Source organism: Felis catus, chromosome A2, assembly GCF_018350175.1.
Source record: "Felis catus isolate Fca126 chromosome A2, F.catus_Fca126_mat1.0, whole genome shotgun sequence".
NCBI lineage: Eukaryota > Metazoa > Chordata > Mammalia > Carnivora > Felidae > Felis > Felis catus.
In genome coordinates this window covers 35,547,490-35,573,025 of record NC_058369.1, presented here as the reverse complement: position 1 = coordinate 35,573,025, position 25,536 = coordinate 35,547,490, and the positions used below count along the sequence as shown (strand labels likewise).

Below are 25,536 nucleotides of genomic sequence, written 5' to 3'. Positions count from 1 at the left end.
CCAGGGATCAAATCTCTTTGTGGGATTAAGTCTTTTTATCACCTATCTCCTACATGTCCTTAAAGTGAACCCAGATTTCAGTTTCAGTATGCCTCATGGGACCCAAGACACCTCAAGCGAAAAGGATGTGTTTGTTGAAGATGCGTAGGTAGGAAGGAAAGAGGGGGAGGAGAGTGATCTTCAAATAAAATGCTGTCTTCTGAGATATCTGCATTAGAGGAATTCCTTAAAAAAGTGGGTATTTATTCATGTCACGAATTCTTTCTTCTAGCTATGAATTTAAATACTGGGATCCATTCCTTGTGTTAGTAGATGTATCACATGCTGTATCCTTAGGGAAGAGGGCTTAGATTCAACTAATTCTCTATCTAGACCTATCTGGACCATACGCCCTTAGAATCTTTTCAGCAATCATAAAATACATTCTTTAGATGCAAAAAGAACTAGGTGTCATGTGAAAAAAAATGCATCAAACGGCTTAAGAACAATATTCAACCTGTCCTATCGCTTCAAATGGAAACTGGAAACAAAAAGCGATTGAAATACTCAAGGAGGAAGAAAAATATAACTCGAGAATTCAAGACAATGTAACATTAGATAGATGGTTTTGACGGCTGATTTCTTGTCAAGTTTGTACCAACACACTATAGATGACCACAGATATGACACTCTACTTCTGTGGGTTTCGGCTCCTCAGCAGGAAGGTAAGAGAGTCAGATTAACACAATGCAGGGAGGGGAAGCAGGCAGCTGGTGCGCCTCGTGGGGTAGGTAGGGCTCACCAGCAAGTTCATGTGCGTGAGCAAGCTTGAAATTAGATACCAAATAAAGAGAGAGAAAGGGAGAGAGAGGGGAAAAATAGAAAATATACTTTCACAAGTCTAAAGGGTATGCTCCCCTGTATTTTTCAAATAAATGGCCTCGCTTTTCACTTTGCACAGGGTCACACAAATAACGTAGTTGCCCCAGTAATCAGCAAACACTCACTGAGCATCTGGCATGTTCCAGGTACCATGCTAGTTACAAGGGACCAGAGGAGAAAAAACAAGTCACACTCTAGCCCACGGGGAGTTTTCAACGACTTCATCATTATTACACTCCCTTTCCACCCCTGACATTCCTTGTGAAGACTCCTTATGAAGACATTCTCTATATGCTGGTGAGAAATTGGCAAAATCACCTATGATAGTTTGGATTATTAGCTTATCAGGTGTTCCAATTTCCATTCCTAGGAATCTCAGGGTCAGGAATATACCTCCTCTCCCTGGTGAGCTCAGGAGTGGCCATACAACTTGCATCCATCAATGAACAGTGGACCCAAGTGTTCCGTCGCTCGCGGACAGCAACTTCAAGAACTGGTACACAGTTCACCGGGTCTCTTTTCCTTCCGGGGCAGTGACCGGAAATATTCTTAAAAGATATTGGTTCTTTACCCTGGGTCCTGGGAGGGAAGCAACATAGAATAAAGCTGCAGCTGGCATGCAAGCTAATTAAGAAAGAAACTTTGGTTGTGGCAGGTAACAGGGGAGTCCTTTGTTAACGTACCATCATCTAAGCCGGTCTCACAATTCCACCAATTTATTCCATTTCGCTTGAGAAGAGCTATAAAATCGCCAGAGATTTCGCATGAGTGATTAGACCTCTGACATCTCTCTCTCTCTCTATCCAGAAAAGAACAGTTTTTCAACAGAGTATTGGAATCTTTTTTCCTATTAATCACCTCCTTATCTAGCAAAATTTCAGCTATCCCCTTCTACAACTCATCAGCCATTTATTGACTCTGCAGTTATTATGTATGGAGCTTAAGTTTTTGCTCTATCACCAGCTCTTTCAAGGACCTCACATGCTACTATCACAATGCAATAGAAAATAGGTACAAGGAAATAATGGACATATAAGACTATTTTTCCATTTACCACAACAGTTGAGAAACATTCATTCATTAGCTATATTCTCGCTTCTTTCTCTCCTTATCTTAGAAAAGCAGGCCAAGAATTGACTAAAGTCAGCGGATTCAGATACTAGCATGTAGTTCTACTTCATGGATTCAGCCCACACGTGTCTACTGAGGCCCTACTATGTGCCAGGCACTTGCAGGCATTGACTCCTCCCAGTGCCTAGGGTAGCATCGGGCGCCTATAGCGGTCCGTAAATCTTTTTTGAAAAATGTGAATTTAATGAATTTAAACCCATTAAATGTGATGAATTAAATTCTCTATCCACCTCACAAAACGGTAGCGTTCTCCAATGTTTTCGAGACCCCTTACTTTGCCTGTCTGCAAGGAAATGCCGAGAAAAAGTCGAGAGAGAGAGAGAGAGAGAGAGAGAGAGAGAGAGAGAGAGAGAGAGAGAGAGAGAAAGCAAGCCCCGGGCCACTGCAAGTAAGTCACCTAAAAGGAGAGCATTCTGAAAAATCCAAACATTGCAAACACATTAATCAGCCAAAGGTTTAAATCTAAAGCAACACGAAACAGTACCGGTAAATAATTAGTTTTGTTTCCTTTTCACACGAGGGTAAATTCTGAGGTAGTGCAGGGCAGGCGAATTTTGTAAGCCACTGTGATTTATTTAACCATTTAGCAAGGTGAACCTCTTCCTCACCTCCCAGGTGTTGTTCGGCTTTGTCAACTTTACAAGCAGGCAGTAAAACGCGCATTCAAAATAACCATTTCAAAAGGTGCATTAGCATGGCAATGGAACAAAATAGTCTTTACTCCGCTTAGAGGAGTGAATCCCTCATTTAATTACAACTGCAAAGGTTAGAAACTTTTTATCGTACACACATATTCTCTGGGAATTATCGGGCTCTGAAATATAATTAATCATCCTCCATCATGCTTTCATTATATGCACCGCTCTCCAGAGTCACTGCTTTCTTCCTTCTTCATTCATATTCCTCTGACCTTCCTCCTCACTCTTACCACAGACCTCAGGTGATTTCCGGGGCCCGCTCAGAAATGACTGGATATTGTTAAACCCATTTGTCAACCACATGATCAGCTCACAAACACGAGATCTCTGCATATGTTTAGCCTTTTCCATATATAGCGATCCAAGTATTAACATGGATGGCATCTGTCAATGTTGACAAAAATTAAATTTCGAAACTACTGTAAATAATAAAGCAGTCATATAAAGATTATTTCTCTGGAGCATAAGCTACCAGTAAACACGATTTGCATATTGTGCTTACAGCTGTTCCGACATGAGCTGTTTGCTGTGGTTCATTAAAATGATTTGATTTGTCAGATTCTAGGATAGCTGAAAGTTTGTATGTAAAGCGATTTAAGGAAGTTTTGGGGAAATTTTTGATTTTTAGAGCTGTGCACATATGGCATAAGAAAAGTGAATGGAGTCCTCTATCTTCAGAGAGAAATCACCAGGGTTTTAAGGCATAAGAATTCATCATTAACTCAATTCCAAAGGGCTTCAGGGAAAACCAACTTGGCTGTCCCAGCAAAGCTCATGTACTTTCCGCGCACGGCTCAGCGGAGGAGGAAGGCTCACCTTTCTTACTTCTTATGAAATAAGGAATACCTTTCTCACCTCCATGGGAGAGGACTCGATCGTCTTCCATAACAACAACGGAACATGACAGAATTAAGCATGGGTTCACCAGCCTGGGAAGCATTTAAGCTTGTTTCTGACAATTTTGTGTGGAATTGACTTAATTCTGGAATCCTGCGGCTCTCCTATTCCATCACTTTCCAATCAGAAATCATAAAATCTTACTGCTCAGTGGAACAGAGAAAGGACATGTGGGTTGGCATTTCCTCCCCCAGGAAGAGCAGAACTAACTGGCTTTAGAAAAACGGCTGCAAAGTCTGGCTTTCATGATTTCCAGAGAAGAATATTCCATGATGTCTTACTTACTGCAGTCCTTTCTTATAACGAAGAAAGATGCTTTTTTCCATGTCTGATGACCTTCTTCATATATTTTATTCTTTTATCCAACACGGATGTATGTGTAGTGATATATGCAATGTACATCACTATTACCATCATTGTGCATGCAAAGAGCTATCCTGAGAATGAAAATTAACCAGAGGAAGTCACCTTTTAGCCAACTCTTCCAAATTTTGGACCCGAATATTCTTTCCCATATTATTGTGATCGCTCCTGTGCCAGAGCTTCCCCTGTTTCATGACGCTGAAGGGGTCAGGCTGAATTTCTCTCACTATAGGTTATGTCTTTAAAAAGAACTTTTAAGATTTTGGATATAAAAGCACTTGCTAAATGCATTTACAAATGCACCACTAGTATCCGTGAGGAAGTGCGTTCAGTGGCCATTACAGGGACCGTGTGTGCGCGCGTGCACAGGCCCGCACTCACGTGGACCGGAGAGCAATGCTTTCTCCCTCAAAAATCAATCCCATCAAGAGAAGAATTTGCCAATCGTTTTTATTTTGTCCAGTGATATGTGGTTTTAATGGAGGAAGAATTATTTGTAGACACCAATTTGTGGACCACTAAGAGCCGGAGAATCGGAGTGTAGGGGACCGAAGAAGTGGCAGGAATGATCATGTGTCAACAGTGTGACTTTGCTGTAAGTCTGCTGCAAAAGGCAGATATTAATTTCCTTTATGGGTAAGTATCCACATAAAACTCAGCTCTCAACATACAATCAGCTCCTCTCTGAGCAGGAACAGGTGTTCCTATTTGAATTTTACAAAGAAGTGTAGAGTTGCCTACTCGCCCACATGTCAACCATCACTATCTAATTGGACCAGGTGTTCAATACGCAGGGTAGTGTCTTCCCAAAAGATAGTTTACGGGCTGTCGTACGAAAACCAATAATCCAACGCCAAACTGAACAAGACCCTAAAGCTTAGGCAAATAAACAACAAAGACTGGAGTCATTTTAATCCTATGCAGGGACACTCCGTTATAATGCGGTGGAAATTGTAGCATTGCTTCGTGTTGGAAAAAAACGGATTCCTTTCCACATTTCTACTCATCTTTGTAATCAAACACGCCAAGCACATTTGTTATTTCTGCAGGCTGATATTCACACCGTTTCTTAAAACAAAACCATCCCTCCATTCCTAGCCTTTGGGCTTCTACTAAGAATGGCTTTAAACTTTGTCCCTAAGAGTAAAAGGAAGGCACAGGAGAATAGTCCACGCACCACGCACATGCGTGGAGTGATTGATTTAGACAAATAACCCCAGGCTGGCTATTAGGGTCAAATAGGATATATTACGTTTTTGTTATTGTTTCCCACTCTTTCCCAGGCAGTTGTAAACAGTTGTCCAGGTTGTACACTGAGGAAGGACATTAGATCTGAGGGGCTACCATTCATATTGATATATCCTCTTTATTATGACATTTTGTTTCTTATTTATAACTTTGTTAGCTTCAGCACAGATGATTTACATATTTATTTTAACAATTTGGGGGGCAGATGGTACTAAGATGTCTTGTTCTAAGAAAATCAGCCGATTAGGACAATTTTCCAGAAAACCAAAGTAAAGACTGTTGCTCTGACAGGGTATACATAGATCATTATGCTTTGACTGATGAAAGATAAGCAAGCTGGAGAATTCAGACACTCTGCCAATGCAGCAGCATTAAAAATAATTTCTGATTCTAAGCAAGGAGCTTACAGAGTAGACAGATTCTGGGATGCAAAACAATACTATAATCCCCAAACTATTTGCTTTCAAATGTATTTGATTAGTGTTAATTTGGCATGAAGTTGTAAACAAAATTAATGTTATCAACAACACAATGAGCAACCAAATTTCAGCATAAAGCATTTGAAAGCACTAAAAGAAATAATGAATTCTTTGAAGAAAAATGAAATGATGTTTTAAAAATACATATAATTTAAGGTCCATAAATGTAACATATTTTAGCATTAATATTGAGTTCTCCAGCACAGAAAATATGAGACTCATTTCAAATATGAATACCATTATTATTCACTTTCTATGGCCCAGAACTATATTTTAGAATACATTTCTTCCTACACTGTATTTTACATTAACCAATTCACCTTTCAAATACAAGTTTATAATAGTTTATGAGACTGTTAGTTGAGATGTAACTTGAAAAATTATAATGAACAAGAACTACTCCAATAGTGTAAAATATAAACTTGAAATTGAGGAACAAAGTAAGGAATGGGATACTGAGGGGACATCAGGAGATGATGATGTAAACTTGCTATAGGTTTTCTAACATTTATAATACAAAATTACATTTGTAATACATTTTAATACAAAATTACAAATATTACAATGCGACTCTTGTTGCAGCAATGAAATATTCATTCCCCAGGAAAATTTCCACGTGGTTTCATTTTAGAGCATTTAAGATCCATTCAACTTAGGCAGTACTGGTCATCAGTCAAGAACGCGGCTTTTCAAAATTAAAAGGAAAACTACTGGCGGCCTCCACCTTCACTGCAAAGACGGCGAAACCTATAGTTTCACTCTTGGTGCAGGTAGGCTTTGAAAATATTTCATTTTGTTTTTCTAAAAGGACGCCATGTAATTGTTTTCTGCCAATTAATACATGGAAATACCTTTGGATTCTTAATTTTTGTGATTCAAAATGTACCTATTCTATTCTATTATTTTCAGTAGTATGATTACCATTGTTTTTTAAGAGTGCTTCATCTATGTTTCCGTAATTACTGATAGAGTCATACACCACGTTTGGAAATTTCCTCAAGATAGGGGTACCTTTTTCTAATTTTTACAAACATACCATATGGGCTGGCAGCGCTTTGACTACTGGGGAAACAAACCTCCTTGTTCCCACTGACATGAAAGAGAATACATGATGTCTGTAGCTGCTAGAACTACCCACCTGCCATGTGCACACCAAGGAAGGAGAGTATGGAAACTGGGAAGAAAAAAAATGGGCTCTTACTGTCATAATACGAGCACTAGGTCAAGGCTCCTTTAAAGATATCCCTCCAACCTGCTCAATTTTGTGCACTGAGACATTTATTTCTCTTATTTTATATTTTCACTCAAGCAGATTTAAGTGGAGATTTCTACCACTGCTAACAACAACAACAAAAAATCTAAATGATATAAATCTCACGGAGTGTGCATTTACAAGTAATCCCTTCTGATGGCCAGAGGGAGAAGTGTTAGGTAGGTAAATAGGTCTCTGAGCCCTTCGTTGTACATATTCTGGGTTTCTTTCCACATTTGTGCCTAATGGTAAATGACAATGCTTTGTTATAGGATAGACATGGGTTCAAATCCATCTTGGTTATTTAGGGATGCTGTGAATTCTCACGATATGAGAATTAAGTAAGACAATTTAAGCACCTCAGTGCTTATAATAGTGGTTATAATACCTTAGTTTTAGTAGGTGCTCAGTAAATGATAGATAGCCTTTCCTCCTTTCCTCTTTGAGATACTAGGTATCTTTGTACACACTATGATTATTTATTTTACTACTGAAGTCTACGTGATTATATTTAACAAATAATTTTTTGAGCACCACCTATATATTCTTGGTATGTGGGGGACTGAGGATATCATAGACATGGTATGTTTTTCACTTTCACAGAGCTTATGGTAGAGTGGAAAAAATGAGTAACAAACCAAGCTGTTAGGCGTGATAAGCCCTAAGAAGACAATACAATAAAATTGTGGCATGTTAAAAGTCTGAAGTAAGGGGTACCTTCAATTGGTTAAGACGTGAGCCTAGGTCTAACTGATGAGGAAGAATTGGCCATGTGAAGATTCATGACAAGGTAATTCTAGGTCAAAGACAAAGGCTCTAGAGCAGGGGGCACATTCCAGGGATAGGAAAAAACTGGTATGGCACTTAACATACTGAAGAAGCAAGGTGATAAAAATTAGAGTTGTAGGCCGGAAGTAGATCATTACAGCCATGAAGGCTAGAGTATTTGTACTAATTTCTATTTGATTTTAGTACAACCAGTGCTTTTGAACTACCTGCTACTTCCAGGTGTGTGTGTGTGTGTGTGTGTGTGTGTGTGTGTGTGTGTGAGAGAGAGAGAGAGAGAGAGAGAGAGAGAGAGAGAGAGAGATGATTCAGGCTACTTACTACTTTCTAACAGCACTTCTTTTTGTTAATTTTTTTTAACCTTTATTTATTTTTGAGACAGAGAGAGACAGAGCATGAACGGGGGAGGGTCAGAGAGAGGGAGACACAGAATCCGAAGCAGGCTCCAGGCTCTGAGCTCTCAGCACAGAGCCCGATGCGGGGCTCGAACTCACGGACCGCGAGATCACCACCTGAGCTGAAGTCGGACGCTCAACTGACTGAGCCACCCAGGCGCCCCTCTAACAGCGCTTCTTATATATGTGTGTGTGTCATCGATGAGCATACGCTCAAAATAAATGACCATCATCCTCTTGATGGAATCACTTGTTTCCCAGGCCATGGTGGACAATGATGGAAACAACCCCACCATTTTTAAATTTTAGGGGGCTGATGAGGTTTTATAAACAAACTGGCCAAGGAGAAACTTTTCTGCGTTGTTATGATGGCCTCTACTTATTATACTATCCATTTCATGTGGTCTGTGCAGGAAACAGCAAATTCACTGGGAAATGCAGGGGGGAGAATAAAGAAAAAAATTAAAGTAAAAAAGTATTTTTATTATTAAATGAATACAAGTATCTCTTTAAAAAACAAACCAACAGGGGCACCTGGGTGGCTCAGTCAGTTGAGTGTCCGACTTTGGCCGGGGTCACGATCTCGCAGTTTGTCAGTTTGAGCCCTGCATCGGGCTCTGTGCTGATGGCTCAGAGCCTGGAGCCTGCTTCAGATTCTGCGTCTCCCTCTCTCTCTGCCCCTCCCCCGCTCACACTCTGTCTCTGTCTCTCTCTCAAAAATAAACATACATTAAAAAAATTTTAAAAAATTAAAAAAAAAACCAACAAACAAAAATGACGAGTAACTTTAGAGTATGACCTTGTACGGGGCGGCAGCATTTTCATGAAGACAGGATGTAATAAAGTAGGAGCAATTTTGGATATTAAGTAGTGTATGTGGTAGAATGACCTAAGGTAGGAAGCCTTGCCAGAGCATCTGAATTTACACACTAGGATTGGTGTGTAAAACCTAGGTTTTCAGTGGGTGAATGCTCCAACATTTTGGGGCTTATTTTCAATTTAGGAAGTGAAATTTCCATTCAGATCACCTAATTTCTTACTATACTTGCTACTTGGTCAAGTAATTTCAACAGAGGGCAGTATTGAAAACGAGCACTTTCCCTTTAGGGGAGATAATTATTTTGGAACAGTTAAGAAGGCTAACATAGTCATATTAGAAACCAATGAAGTGACAAGGGCAATTATGAGTCTCTGGTGCAATGATCATCCATTTCTTATGCATCTTTACAAATTTCTAACCCTGACCTCACGCTCACCTTCTTCTCACATGGAATTCACCCTCACTATGTCTTTCCAGTCCTGGGGAAGCCACTGTCTCATGAATTCCTCAATCCCCAGATGAAATGAAAATGCCAAAACAAGGAAGGAGTCTAGCATACGCTTCCAATCTCCACTCCTTTCAAGTGTTTTGCCCTGTTCAGTGAAACAAAGTAACCATCAAATAATAAGGGTAAACTATGAAAATTGTTTTCAGGAAAAGTGGAGGCGCATTCCCAACAAAAGCCACAAAGGAGCACTGGACAAAGTCATACATCCATTATATTTGAGTAAATTAGAAAGTCATATTATTTATACAGGTAGTTGAATATTACTGCTGAATAAAATAGATGTTACTGTTCTAAATATATTTCTGGAACTGCAGAATTTGTGGCCATTGTGTATTTACATACCTGGCAATTATCTTACCTACTAGACCACTCTAGACTGGCAATGGAGCACTAGAAAAATTATTCAAAGTGTCCAACTTCATTCTCATCTTGAATTCCAAGCTTAGACAAATAGTTCTAAATCAAGCTAACCAAGATAATTCCCAACTTTTGAATAAAGGTAGGTATAAATAAATATTTTAAATAACTTTCTTTCATTATTATAAGATGGACTTTGGCCTTGGAAAATGTGGGATGAAAAATGATAGCTAAAGTTGGGAATGTTGATTAGGCACACAGCTATGTGCTGCGGAGCGTGTTAAACATGTAACATACAGTATCCCAATCACACTATTATTATTAGCATTTTACAAATGAAGAAACAGAAGCCTCACAACAGTTAAATGGCTTTCCAAAGTCATATGGTGGAACTGGCATTTGACCAGTCGTTGCTGGCTCTGAAGATGGCGTTCTTAACCATTACATAATGCTGCTTTGAAATGTCACCAAACATTTACAGAAAAAGGCATGCAAATATTTGGCAGAAACTGGCTGAGCATATGCAAATTAAGCCATAATTGGTCTCTTGGGGAAGCATGGGGGTGAGGCCGGTGCTGGAATGTGGATACTCTAGAGGAAGATCCCACGAATGACAGCCACCTAGGTGGTATGGCCTTCCTCTTGGGCAGCCAGGTCCAGAGGCACCTGCTAGCCCTTCAGACATTTCAGACAGGTAACTGATGGGGGGACAGGATTTCACAGAGTATGGTTCCAGAGACCAGCTGTAGCTCCTCTGAGATCAGGGTCTGTCCAGTGGGGAAATTTTGTTAATTTGTATGAGACCAAATTTAAACTGTTCCATCAAAACATGTTTTTGACAGCATATACGTTTGGACACACACACACACACACACACACACACACACACACACACTGGATGTTTGAGTTAAAGAGTGTTTCTACAAGTTCAAAAACTAAACTCAGGCAAACTTGGGGGGTATTTAATTCTTGCATGTTTCAAAGGTAACAGCAATCTGATAATTGTTGTTATTTAATTACATTTTTGGCAAAGTCAAACCCAAATAGTTACTTGTGATTTCCAAGCACTGAATCCACTGGGAAGAAAAAACACCCAGTAAAAATGAGGTACAATGTAATACAACTTCAAAGAAAGGCAACCACTAAGTATAAGTCATGATCCAACGGTTGGACTTTTTTATTAGAATCTAAAGATCACTGGTTTGTATTTTCTCTGCAAGAACAACTTCAGGCATCTAGTCCCTATATGAAATCACACTGTTCCCTCTTTTTTTTTTAATTATTATTTATCTTTGAGAGAGAGAGAGAGAGAGAGAGAGAGAGAGAGAGAGAGAGAGAGAGAGAGGAGGGAGGAAGTCGCAGAGATAGGCAGAGACACAGAATCTGAAGCAGGCTCCAGGCTCTGAGCTATCAGCACAGAGCCCAACCTGGGGCTCGAACCTACAAGCTGTGAGATCCTGACCTAAGCGAAAGTCAGAAGCTTAACCATCTGTGCCACCCAGGTGCCCCGTCACACACTGCTCCCTCTTTTCTCACCTCCCTTACTCAATAATCAAAGGGTTTTAATTAGTAGCTTACCCTAACTCATGGTTTCCAAATGTATTAAAACCATGCCTCACACAAGACGTTATTCTAGGTGTTCTCTTTACAATTTAATACTCACAACTGTCTTGTGCTATTATTATCTCCATTTATATGAGGAAACTGAGGCATGGAGACATTATCTAACATGTTCCAGTTCCAACAGGTAGTAAGTGGTGGTGCAACACGTGAATCGGCCTTTCTGGCTCTTTACTTGCGTTCTTAATCACTCGACTCACACCTGTCAATTTTCATAATTTTACCTCTGTTCTTTTGCTGGTGATACTTGTAAACCCTTCAGAAGCATAAGGCACCTTCTTCTACTCCCTCACCACACTCCCTCTCAAGAATCCTTGTAATTATGTGCTCTAGCTAGAGGATTTATTAGTTATTTCTATATTTCCCAGGGATCTAAAGTGCCTACTATTTTTCTTTTCGAAAATTAGGCTTTCAAGGGATTTCCCGTTTCCCTAAGTCTTTGTTAGGGGTTGGATGCTACCTACCCCTCCCCCTCCCAAAAATATGCTGAGGTCCTAACTCTTGGCAGGTGGTGAGTTTGTGAATGTGACTTTACTTAGGAATAGCATCTTGGCAGATATAATCAAGTAAAGATGAGGCCATTGGAGTAGGCTCTAATCCAATATGACTGGTGTCCTTATAAAAAGAGGAAAGTCAAGGGCACCTGGGCAGCTCAGTTGGTTAAGCATACGACTCTTGGTTTCGGCTCAAGTCATGATCTCACAGTTCATGGGATCAAGCCCTGCAGGGAGCTCTGTGCTGACAGTGTAGACCCTGTTTGGGATTCTCTCTCTCCCACTCTTTCTGCCCCACACCCCTGTATGCACACGCACGTTCTCTCTCTCAGAATAAATAAATAAACGTTAAAAAAGATAAGTGCCCGAAGAAACAGACAGACAGGAAAACCACCATGTGATGACAGAGACAGAGAATGGACTCACGCTACTCTATGCCAAGCAATGTCACCAATTGATGGCTACAGCTGAAAGTCAGAGACAAGAAAAAATGCTACCCAGAGTCTCAGAGGGAGCGTGGCTCTGCTGACATTTCTGGCCTTCAGAAAGTTAGGAGAATGAATCTCTGTTGTGCTAAACCACCTAGTTTATGATACTTTGTTTTGGCAGTCCTAGGGAACTCATGGAGTCTTTTGAATTCTAGTTTTATTCCTTTGTGTTCTACGGGGCGAGGCAAAATGGACACCTCCTCAAAGGGATTAGCAACTATGTAGTTATGCGATCTACTCCAATGACTCTTTGCCTGGCCTGCCAAACACACAAAACAAATGAAACTACCCAACCAAGCAACCAAATAAACCTTCCTTAGCAAACTTTTCCCACAATAACTTCACTTTTACTTCCTTTTACGGACTAACCAAATAACTCATTAGCATCAAAAGGAATTAATTGTACCTTCTTGGTTCTCTATTTTAACACTGTGGGCTTGCCAAGGTTCTCTTCGACCTCTGTACGTAATAAAGTATCTGTCTATTACATTTCAGTGGCTGTTTGAAAAGAATAAAGTGGAACAGGGCTTTACAAGCTTCATCTTACTTCCTGAGTACCACAGTAATGGTTATCACTCCTTTATTAGTACAAATCCTGGGAACAAGGCATTATCCTCAGCCTACATGCACATCCCAGTATCTGGAGGGGGCATAGGAAATGTTGCAGATCTGAATCCCACCCCTCATTCATACCATTTAGGAAAGAGTTACATATGGAAAAAATTAGCTGTAACAGAAAGATAAAACGATTAACGGGAAGACCTTTTACCTCGGTCCACATAGAAAGAAAACTTCAAAAGATTTCTTCTCTATGGTTAGGTATTCGCTTATATTGACTTGGGATTTTACAAGTTAAACTTGGCTGTATTTGAATTTTGCAGTTTATTCTTTTTTTTAAATTTTTTTTAATGTTCATTTATTTTTGAGAAAGAGACTAAGCACAAATGGGGGAGGGCAGAGAGAGAGAGAGAGGGAGACACAGCCTCCGAAGCAGGCTCCAAGCCGTCAGCACAGAGCCGGACGCAGGGCTCGAACCCACGGACCGCCAGATCATGACCTGAGCCTAAGTTGGACGCTTAACCGACTGAGCCACCCAGGCGCCCCTGCAGAGTTTATTCTAAAGGCAAACTTCTCCTTTATGTACACTCACATCAGGTATCTATCACTTAAATCACACAGCTATTGAATATCTTCTACTAACATTTTTTTTAATTTTATTTTTTATTTTTTAAAATTCACATCCAAATAGGTTAGCATATAGTGAAACAATGATTTCAGGCGTAGATTCCTTAATGCCCCTTCCCCATTTACCCCACCCCCTTCCCACAACCCCTCCAGTAACCCTCTGTTTGTTCTCCATATTTATGAGTCTCTTCTGTTTTGTCCCCCTCCCTGTTTTTATTTTATTTTTGTTTCCCTTCCCTTATGTTCATCTGTTTTGTCTCTTAAAGTCCTCATATGAGTGAAGTCATATGATTTTTGTCTTTCTCCGACTGACCAATTTCACTTAGCATAATACCCTCCAGTTCCTCCACGTAGTTGCAAATGACAAGATTTCATTCTTTTTGACTGCTGAGTAATACTCCATTGTATATATATACCACATTTTCTTTACCCGCTCATCCCTCGATGGACATTTGGGCTCCTTCCATACTTTGGCTTCCTTAAAATTTTTTTAATGTTTATTTTTTGAGAGAGACAGACAGAGCATGAGCAGGGAAAGGACAGAGAGGGAGACAAAGAATACGAAGCAGGCTCCAGGCTCTGAGCTGTCAGCACAGAGCCTGACATAGGGCTCGAACCCATGAACCGCAAGATCATGACCTGAGCCGAAGTCTGACTCTTAACCAACTGAGGCCACCCAGGCTCCCCAAATATCTTCTACTTTAATATGCAATAGGATGAAGACATGGTTAGAATGCTTTTACAAAACTTCATTTTGCCATATTTGAGTATCCAATTTCCAATTTCTATCATTTCAAAGTGGCTCTGCCTTATTTTTTGTGGATAAAACTGTACACTTTAATTTTCCACTAGTATTATGTCTACCTTTCTTAAGAAAGTACTGTATTACAGGTGCAGACCTAATATTTGAAATTCTAGTGAGTATACATCCAGGGAAACACAGGGCAATAAAATGTTTTAGTTTTGCTTTTTTTAAAATAAAGTTTCAGTAAGGGGAAGGATTGGTTTTTTTTTTTTTTTAGCTGCTTTTCAAATTTATGTCAGCAACCCTGTAGCTTCCTTTAAGAATTTTGCCTGTTTGTGACATATTTTTAATTCTTCTACAGAATTCCCATAACCAGAAGAATTGGACCAAAAGGCATTTTTCTTGTCCCCTCTTTAGACAGAGTAATGGCAAACTTTTCAGCATTCAGTTCAGGTCAATCAAAAGCTCTTTTTCTCAAAAATCTCATCTGTCAGTATGCCAGCATTTGGGAGGATTTCCATTTTGTCCCTAAATATGGTTAAAAGCACTGAGCTTCCTGCTGGAACACAAATGCATGTCTCTGAAGCAGGTAACTTGGCAATCTGGAAGCCTATACCTGTATAGCCTTTTTTCTTTTTTTAATGTTTATGAGAGAGAGAGAGAGAGAGAGAGAGAGAGAGAGCGCGCGCGTGTTAATCCAGAGAGAGAGGAAGACACAGAATTGGAAACGGGCTCCAGGCTCTGAGCTGTCAGCACCGAGCCTGAGGGGGGGCTCAAACCCACGAAACGTGAGATCATGACCTGGGCCAAAGTCAGCCGCTTAACTGACTGAGCCACCCAGGCACCCCCTGTACAGCTTTTTATAAAGAGAAATTACTTTCCTTCACTGTCTCACTTGTTTCCCACAGTAGTACTGGGAATAGAAGTGGCTAATATTTACTGATCATTTATTATGTACCTACTATATATTGTGAAGCAGAAATATAGTTCTCCCAACAACCTGATGAAGTAGATTATTTGTGTTTTTCCTATTTTTGCAAATGAGAAAACTGAGGTTCAAAGGTCTACGTAGCTTGCCCAAAGTCATACATAGCACGTAAGTCATAGAGCTGGGCTAAAACTTAGGTGTTCTGACTCTAGAATCTGAATTTGGGGACTGAATCGCGAGTCTCACTTTATAACTGGGGAAACTGAAGCTTAACACCCTTGCTGATTTATATAGTTAGGAAATATCAAGGCAGGGATGGGAATTCAGGTCTCCCTGATTTCTGGTCAGCTGGTCTTTCCTGTAGGCTAGACTGTCACCTCTGTCCCATTCATCAAAAAGGGTTCATAGCATCCCTCCTGTGTGCCTGACTTGGATACAACAGTGAACAAAACAGATGAACTCTGTGGTCTTAGAACTTTCATTTGCATGTGTGGGTGTAAATGAACATAAACAAAGGAATAAAAGGATAGAAATTTTTCAAAACGCTAAGAAAAAAATGGAAATTGTGATATATAAGTGCCCGAGAAATCTCATTGCCACTGTCACCCATCATCACATAAACTCCACTCATTTTTCAAAGCAGTTAGCTATTATTTGGAAATGTTCTGCAAGAAGAAGTCATATGTGTGTGTGTGTGTGTGTGTGTGTGTGTGTGTGTTTTAAATTAAGTTCTACATCCAGTGTTGGGCTTGAACTCACAACCTGAGATCAAGAGTTATACGCTCTATTGACTGAGCTGGCCAGGCACCCCAGTCGTGGTAGATTTTTATATGAGAGACCAGGGGACTCTTTGAGTAGGAAATTCTCCCTTGGACATATGTCTAATGCCTGATGCATAAAAGACGCTAAAAAATTCTTTACTGAATTTAATGGTCTTTCTGAGGAATTCTTGGAATCTCTAAGGCAGTGAAAGAGTACTGGGCTCAGTGCTCTAGTATTTTTTTTTCCTAGTATTTCTAGTATTTTTACTAATGAGTGGAAGTCTAAGATAATCATTACCTTGGCCATTCAAACTCCAACTCAGAATATTTACACCTCCTTTTCAATTATGGTAAAAGAAAACATCTGATGTCTGGTAGTGGTGATTGAATATGTCTTAAATGGACTTACATTTGTGTTTATGCGCACACACACACACACATACACACTTGAAAGAAAGTATAGAACAATCTCTGAAGCCTTTCTGATTATCAGAAAACATAAAGCAAATGAGTCGTTAACAAAAGGAAGTAGAATAAACTAAGCATATGAAGTTGAATAAGCTTAGCAGAAAAGTTGATCTCTAAAATATGTACATTTAATTAATGCTATCATTCTGGAGCAATCTTTCTTTCAACTTGGTTTCGACAGTTAGGTGATGTTCTTTCTTGCTTTTTCACATAAGCACTGTCCGTCATCTGACAGACTTCTGACAATTTGCAGAGTGCTGCTGAGCCTCCAATGTCAGTTTTTAATTCAGTGATGACCCCGTTATCTCAAGTAGTTCAGGTGGTGTTCTCTTTGATTAAAAAAAAATCCATCCTTTCAGTCTTGCAGAGGTGTACTCCTGCTTTTAATTCTTCGTTACTTTTTCTGCTCCCAGCCATGTGGCTACTTTGCCCCTCAGCCTTTGATAGAGCGGCCCCAGTTTATTGTGCACATTTGGCAAGCTTCTCTTGAACTTACCCTAAGGCTCTTGTTTTGTGGTATATATTGTGGCGTGTTTTTTGGCAAAGAAAGCCACTCAGAGATTGTGTAAGTGAATTAAAGGTACAGAGTTAATACAATGGGACACTGTGCACTTGAAAAGAAGCAAGGAACTCTCAGTGTGAGGATATGAACTGATCTCCAACATATATTAAGTGAACACAGCAAGGGGCAGAATAGTTTACATAAATAATTTACCTTTTATATAAAGAGGATATACATTAAAATACATACATTTTGGGGCACCTGGGTGGCTCAGTCGGTGGAGCTTCTGACTTCGGCTCAGGGCATGATCTCATGGTCTATGAGTTGGAACCCCACATCAGGCTCTGTGCTGACAGCTCAGAGCCTGGAGCCTGCTTCAGATTCTGTGTCTCCCTCTCTCTCTGCCTCTACCCCGCTCACTCTCTCATTCTCTCGCTCTCTCTGCAATAAATGTTTTGCTTTATATTTTAAAGAAGGATGAATGGAAGGAAAACACAGACTAGTGAAGGTGACCATTTATAAGGCAGGAAACAAGATGAATGGGGAAGTAGAGTTGGGATTTATTTTTTTATTTTTATTTTTATTTATTTTTAAATTTTTTTTTCAACGTTTACTTATTTTTGGGTCAGAGAGAGACAGAGCATGAACGGGGGAGGGGCAGAGAGAGAGGGAGACACAGAATCGGAAACAGGCTCCAGGCTCTGAGCCATCAGCCCAGAGCCCGACGCGGGGCTCGAACTCCCAGACCGCGAGATCATGACCTGGCTGAAGTCGGACGCCTAACCGACTGCGCCACCCAGGCGCCCCTAGAGTTGGGATTTAAATGTTCCATTGAGTACCTTTTAATATCATTTTGATTTTTTAGCCATATGAATGTACTACCTTTAAAAAAGATTTGACAGATCTTGGTAGTGGTTATAGAAATCTATACATGTGATAAAATTCCACTGACCTATACACTTAAAAAAAAAAAAAAAAGCAGGGCATGAGATCTAAATAAGATCTATGGTTAACAGTATTACACCAATGTCAGGCTCCTGGTTTTACTAATTGTGCTATGGCCCCGTAAGAGGCTATCACTGGGGAAAGTTGGGCAAGGGGTAATGAGAATTCTCTGTCCTGTTTTTGGAACTATGTGAGTCTCAAAGTCTTTCAAAACACAGTTAAAAAGCAAGTTACCGAGCTAGCGGGGCATTTCAAAGAATCAGCATTATGGAAAAGAGAAGTAAAATAAAACTTCTGAATAAACTTCCAAATGAAACTTCTAATGAAAGAGGGAAGGAAAAAAGATAAATAACACTTAGAAGAAAAATGAGGGGGGCGGATCTAACCACTAATCCGATAGTGAATTCGGGGACAGGAAAGAGAATTGGAAGGACTCGTGGCAGGATACAACTCTTCCCAGTAAAAGCAATTTCTCTGTGTCCTCATCCTCCTGCACATCTCCTTCTCTCTGGCCCCCTTCTCTCTGTATCATCATTCCTATCCCCTGTGTCTCTCTGCCCCATTATCTCTTCTACAGTCTTCTTTCTGTCAATCTCCCTTTTGTGTGTGTGTTTTCCTCCCTTCCTCTTTTTGTCGCTCTTTCTATCCATTCCACTCTTCAGCTCCCAGATTTTCCATCACTGCTACAATCCCGTTCAATTTCTCCTTTCCTGTCCCTTCCTGTCCTTTCCATTGTATTCCATTCCCTTGACTGATCTCCTCCAACATCTGCTCAGCAGATGACATACGTACTATTTGGCCATTGGTATTTATAGCCCCACCCAGTCCCATTTCTGCATGGCCTCTCACTTCAAGTAGCCCAAACTAACTAATTAGATATGTGGGACCCGTGTTTCAAATTCTTGCAAGAAATATCTAAGTGCCTCTGCCAGAATTGGGGTCCACCTCCGGCCACAGCCAAGACAGTTGTATTATTGGCTTGTGCTTTGTTTATCGTGGACTGTGGGCACCGGCTCTCCAGGGCAGTCTACAGCAAGAGCAGATACCTCAGTCTACATAACGGATGGAAACAGACTAACAGATAAGGACAGGGAAAGCAATCTCCAGGTCCGATGAACTAATTTAGTCTGAGAGGAAACATCTTTGTCTTACTTCTGAAGTGTTCAGAAAGTGTAAATAATACCGACGGCAAGAAAGTAGTTGAACGATAGTAAGTTCTTACAGAATGAGAAACAAGATAAAAACAGCACGATCCGAAAATGCTAGACTTACTGAGCTTGTTGTAAGAACTGCCTAAGTTCGGTTTCAAAGTAAAAGCAAACACCAACTTAAAGAGAATCAGCATTTTTTGAGGAAAGCAAAAGAACAGAAATGAATGTAGAGAAATATTCTTGATATAGATGACCACAGAAACTTCAAAAACTGAAATATCACAAAGCCCACTGACATCAGGGGAGGAAAATTATGGGGCGCATGGGTAGCTAGGTGGGTTAAGAATCTGACTCTTGACTTTGGCTCCGGTCATGATCTTATGGTTCAAGAATCTGAGCCCCTCATTAGGCTCGATTCTGACAGTGCAGAGCCTGCTTGGGAATTCTCCCTCTCTTCCCCCCACGCTCTCTGACCCTCTTCTGCTCACACTCATGTGTGCCCCCCAAAAATAAATAAACTTTAAAAAAAGAGGAAAATCTTGCTGTAAACCTTCCCCATTAGCTGATTTCCAAAAATGACTGGTAATATCGTCTATTCTGCCGAGATTGACATCAATAAATAAAGGGGTGATGCACAAAACGGAATTTCTGAATTTCCAGCCTTTGTTGACCCTCAGATTGACTAGGAGAAGGTTTAAAAGATAAAGGTGGCTGTGCCCACCCTAGGTCTGTGCAATCAGAATCACCAGGAATTGGGGAAGGAGGTCTTATCACCTAATTTGCTGTAAATCTCACCAGCGGCTCAAGATGCAGATCCCGAATTGAGAGTGGCTCTTCTCAAGACCCAAGGAGAAAGTTCCACGGTAATTCTTGGCTTGCTTCAAAAATTGAAGATGGGCTAGTGACAGTCTAAGTTGTCCCAACAATCGAAGTGATTACCTTATTACAATGGGTATTAGAAAAAAGATCAGAGGAGCACCTGGGTGGCTCGGTCGCTTAAGCGTCTGACTTTGGCTCGGGTCACGATCTCATGGTTCACGGGTTTAAGCTGCACGTCGGGCTCTGTGCTGACAGCTCAGAACCTGGATCCTGTTTCCGATTCTGTGTCTCCCTCTCTCTCTTGCCCCTCCCCTGCTCGCACTCCCTTTCTCTCTCTAAAATAAATAAACATTAAAAAAAAATTTTAATAAAAAAACCACAAAGACGAGATTAGGTGTAAAGGCTTAGACTCAAGATCAACATTGGTGATAGAGCCAACCGAACCCAGCAAGGTCTGCCCCCCTTTTGCGTCATCCTGTGTTACACTCCTGCTTCTTCTCTAAGCTCCAGCTACATGGGCTTCCGTTGCCTTCTTTGAATGTGCCATGCTATCTTCTACCTCAGAACTTTGGCACATGCTGTTCCATCTACCTGGGGGGTCCACCCTCCTTTTATCTACTATGGTCAAGTGAGCACTTTGTCATACTTTGGGTCTCAGTTCAACCATAGAGGCCATCCTGACTTCTCCAATTAGGTTATTCCCTTCCTAAAGCCTCCAGTTTCACTGTTTCCGCCACCTTTCTCTGCTTCTCGCTATGGTTAAATTTTTCCATTTGGTAATTGGACGAAGAGGCCTCCCCTGTGATAACAAGCTTCCTAAGGGCAGCACCTGTGTCTGTTCACCATTATCCTGAGCACCTAACACACTGTGTACACATAGTAAGTGCTATAAACTGGATGTTTCTATCCCCTTGAAGTTTACATGTTGAGGCCTCAATCCCCATTGTGATGGAATCGGAGGTGGGGCCCTTGGGAGGCGATCGGGTCATGAGGGTAGACCCCTTGCAAATAGGATTTGTGCCCTTATCTGAATAGACACGAGAGAGAAGACTGCTGTGTCACTACAGGAGAACACAATGAGAATACGGCCGTCTGCAAACTGGGAAGAGCACCTTCCCCAGGAGCTCCCCAGGCCTTCACCCTGACCTCAGACTTCCAGCCGCCACAACTGTGAGAAGTCAAGTTTTGTTATTTAAGGTACCCCGCCTGTGGTATTCGTTTACAAGCAGCCTGAATGAAGACAGTAAGCATTCAGTAATTATTAATATAATCAGTGTAAGTATATTAATATACAGGCACACAGGTGGGTCACTCGTATGTTAAATTGGGAAGTGCTTCCATCTGGACAAGTGTGTTTACCAGAGACCTAAGAGCAAGTTGACTAAAATGTAATGCAGGAGGTATCGTTCAGTGGATGTCTTTCTGAGCCCTTACACATCACTTGTTACCTTGTGTTCTCTTCAAGGGTAATCTGAATACATAAAACGGATTCTAACTTTCTGTGGCTGAATAGCACGAAAACATCTAGACGAATTTCCATCAGATCCAAGGTAATGTTTGGGATTATGTGGTCTGTATAGAGATTTCAAGGTACATGTGACAGAAATTCATTTAGGGGGCTTTGGGGAACAATTCAACCAAGCAGGCAATAATCCCCTAGAGAGGCTAACACTGAAATTCAAGAGGATATACCCATAAAGAGACATACACACGTTTTAAAATGCTTGAGACAGGAACAACACACATGGATGCCAAATACATAATCAAGGAAAAAGTTAGGAGGGCCAGTGATCCCGACTGCCAGGGCTGATTTTGTGGTGGGGCTGCAGCTCACACGGGCCCCTTTATGGAGTTGGGTTTCATGATATAAAATAACTCTGATTTACTGATTTCTCCATATTGATTCCCATGCACATTTATAAGGTTCATTCGCCAAAGATAATTAATTTGATCTCTTAGGAATGTAGACTCAGAGGCTTCTGCTTTATATCAGATGATATTTTTCATGTCCTGATTTTTATCACAGAAATAATGTATGTTCTTTGTTTAAAACTGAAATAATACAGAGGACTTTGAAATAAAACAGAGAAGCCCCTCTTTGAATCTCTACCTATGGGGTAAATAGGTTTAACAATGTGATGTGTATTTTTCCAAACACACACACACACCCCACTGTGACCATGCTACCACTTAAACTCTTCCTCAGAAACTTCTGAAGTATTCCTTTATATTTAAAAACTGTATCTTGAGAACTAAAAATCAAGATGAAAGCATTGATTTTGCTAACAGGAAGCAGAAAAAAGAACTGCTTTAAAAAGGTAACAACCCACAGAATCCTACCTTTAGGATTTATAATCAACATTAGCAATAGTGACGATGATTTGTTTCAGTCTCCACAAATGTAGAATCTGATTAGAAATCCCTATAAAATTAACTCCCTCCCTATCATTAAATTTAAAATACCTTATGTTTTACATTTCATTTTACAGTCCATTATCTTACTCAACTCTCACAACAAACAAATTTAACAACTTGGGCGGGGGGGGGGCTCTGTAAAAAAAAAAAAGTGAGGCTCAGAGAAGTTAAGCAAGTTGTACAAAGACACACAGTGAGTAAGTGGGAGACAGGATTCAAATCTAGAGCTTCTGACTCTAGTTATTTTTTTTCTTAATTCATTTATTTATTTTGAGAGAGAGAGAGAGACAGAGAATGTGGAGGTGTGAGCAGGGGAGGGGCATTGAGAGAGGGAGAGAGAAAATCCCAAGCAGGCCCCATGCTATCAGCACAGAGTCTGGCGTGAGGCTTGATCTCACAAACTGGGAGATCATGACCTGAGCCGAAATCAAGAGTCAGACACTTTTAAAAAAAATTTTTTTTAAATGTTTAAATATATTTGAGACAGAGGGAGACAAAGCGCAAGTCGGGGAGGGGCAGAGAGACAGGGAGACACAGAATCCGAAGCAGGCTCCAGGCTCCAAGCTGTCAGCACAGAGCCCGATGTGGGGCTCGAACCCATGAACCGTGATATCATGACCTGAGCCGAAGTCGGATGCTCAACCAACTGAGCCACCCAGGTGCCCCAAGAGTCAGACACTTAACTGAATGAGCCACCCAGGTGCCCCTGGAGCTTCTGACTGTAAATTCACATTCTTCCCTGTAAACCCATGCTCTAATATGGCAGTCACAAGCCACCCGTGGCTATTATGTACTGCAAAGTGGCTATGTCACTCAGGGAAAGGAGTTTTAATTTTACTTATTTTTATTTTTTACAGTTCATTTATTTATTTGGATAGATAGAGAGAGATCAGGGGAGGCACAGACGGAGAGACAGAAAGAGAAAATTCCACACTGCCAGTGCAGAGCCCAATGTGGGGCTCGAACTCACAAACTGTGAGATACTGACCTGAGCTGAAATCAAGAATTTGGACGCTTAACCCACTGAGACACCCAGGAGCCCCAAATTATTTCTATAAAAATTTTTTTGAGTTTATTTATTGAGAGAGAGAGAGAGAGGTGCGGGGGCAGAGAGAGAACGAGAGAGAATCCCAAGCAGGCTTCCCACTGTCAGCAAGGAGCCCGATGAGGGGCTCAGACTCACAAACCCTTGAGATCATGACCTGAGCCAAAATCAAGACTGGGAGCCTTAACCAACTGAGCCACCCAGGTGCTGCTAATTTTATTTAATTTAAAAATAAAAATAATATAAAATATTTTTTCTCGAAACACAACCTAATTATTTTGGCATTTTACTTTTATCACTGAAAATTTAGCATCAGAAGACAGATGCATTGTAAGTGTAACAGACACACTGGATTTCAAGGCTTGGTATAAAAATAAGAATGCAAGACATCTCATTAACAAATTTGTATATTAAGTATGTGTTGAAATGATACTTTGGATATATTGGATGAAATGAGATATAATAAATTTCACTTTAACTTTTTAAAATGCGTCCACATGAAAATTTAAAGTCAAGCATGTGGCTTGCATTTGACTGATGTTGTTCTGCATTACACTGTCCTATCAATTCCATAAGCATTGGGAGAACACTGTGTATAGTATTAAAACGTGAATTTTTGTTGTTGTTTATTGCATACTTTGACCATCACAGATAGTGTCAAGTATTCCCTAAAACAAGGGAAGAACTAAGCAAGAATAAAATAAGTTTCTCTGAATGGATCGGTAATGTTTCTCTGAATGCATTTCACTACAAATGAACAAAAAAAAAATCCTAAATCTTATTCGATAGTGTTGCGGAGAGATTCCCTGCTTTGATCAAGTCCTGCTTCTTTGTGTTTTCTTGACAAGGTTTGCTTTCTCCCTGCCCTCCTTTAGAAAAGGGCTGGAGGGAGCATCCCCCAGCAGGCCTCAAAATGAAATGAAAAGGGCCTTTCTCACCCCAGTTCTCAACCTGGAAATTGATCTTCAGTTTCCCTCATTGGTCTCTCGTGACTAGCTTCTTTGCCCTGCCTTCCATTTCCACTGAAAAGCTTGAGATACTAAGTAATTACAAACGTTTTATGAAGAGAACAATAGTTAACATCGATTAAACCCATGTGCCAGGCAACAAGCTGTGCCCCGTCATAATCAACATCTCATTTAATCCTTTACGGACGCCCAAAGACGTAGATGCTTACCTGAACCATGGGACTAGGAGTGGCCAGCTTGCCCGTGATTAAATATCAGAGACAAGGTCAAGGTTTGAGCTCTTACCCATCGATCCTGAGTATATACTGTGAACCATGACATTCTAGTCAAGATCAAGGAAACTAAAGAGGTTGCTAAGAGGGATTCTTAATCTCGGGATACGTCTATGAAGAGTATACGACATTTGACGTCATGTATATAGAAAGAAACTACAAATGTGCCCAGGTTTATTGTGGCTGGGAGAGAAAATGGTAACAGAAGAGTATAAGCCATGAATGGAGGTTGAAACCATGTTTGTAAAAATACAGCAATAATGTTCTAAAGATTTTGAAAGGTAAATTTCTCTGAAATTTTTCTAAAATCATTGTTAGAAGCCTTACAGAGTTCCAAGCCAAGGGAATTGTTCAGCTTAAAAAAAAAAAAGGTTTATTATTTATTTTTGAGAGAGAGAGGGAGATACAGAATCTGAAACAGGCTCCAGGCTCCGAGCTGCCAGCACAGAGCCCGAGGCAGGGTGCGAACTCCCAGACCGTGAGATCATGACCTGAGCCGAAGTCAGATGCTCAATCTGGATGTCTGCCACCCAGGCACCCTGCGATTGTGCAACTTTCTAAAGGATCCCGAAAAGATTGCTTTCCCTCAAATGTAAACTCCTCTCCTGGGAACTTACTTTTTCTCTCACATCTTAATGGATCTCCCTCCAAGCAGGCTGACTACCTTGAGTTGGCTCAGAGCAAATGATGAGTCCGTGCCATACTCGTCTCCTTGTGTGCCAAAGTAGCCAAACCGTCCAGTTATTCTACCTATTCTAATCCCACCCAGAGGAAGAGCCACCTTTCCCAAAACACTTCCCACAAATGTCCACATTCTCCTTGTTCACTCCCCTTAAGAATGGTTCTGCTGCCCCCTATTTTCCCTGTGGTTATATTCTCTTCTGGTGTGAAGTGCCCTGGTTCATGCAGCCAGCTCCTATATATTTAAGGAAAAA

At 40.6% G+C, this 25,536-nt stretch overlaps 1 protein-coding gene and 1 long non-coding RNA gene across 9 annotated transcripts in view; one reads left to right on the top strand and one right to left on the bottom strand.

Annotated features, from left to right (window-relative positions):
- The window catches only part of TAFA1 (TAFA chemokine like family member 1), a 666,172-nt gene that overhangs the window by 215,313 nt on the left and 425,323 nt on the right, over positions 1 to 25,536 (bottom strand). The gene's annotated exons all lie outside the window — the stretch shown is intronic.
- The window catches only part of LOC109496576, a 28,501-nt gene continuing 23,894 nt past the window's right edge, over positions 20,930 to 25,536 (top strand). For 3 of the 4 annotated variants that reach the window (XR_002152701.3, XR_006593886.1, XR_002152706.3), the window contains exons 1-2: positions 20,930 to 21,144; positions 21,367 to 21,451. This is a non-coding gene — a long non-coding RNA (uncharacterized LOC109496576). The remainder of the gene's footprint in view (positions 21,145 to 21,366; positions 21,452 to 25,536) is intronic. The other variant, XR_006593887.1, reaches the window with a different exon arrangement.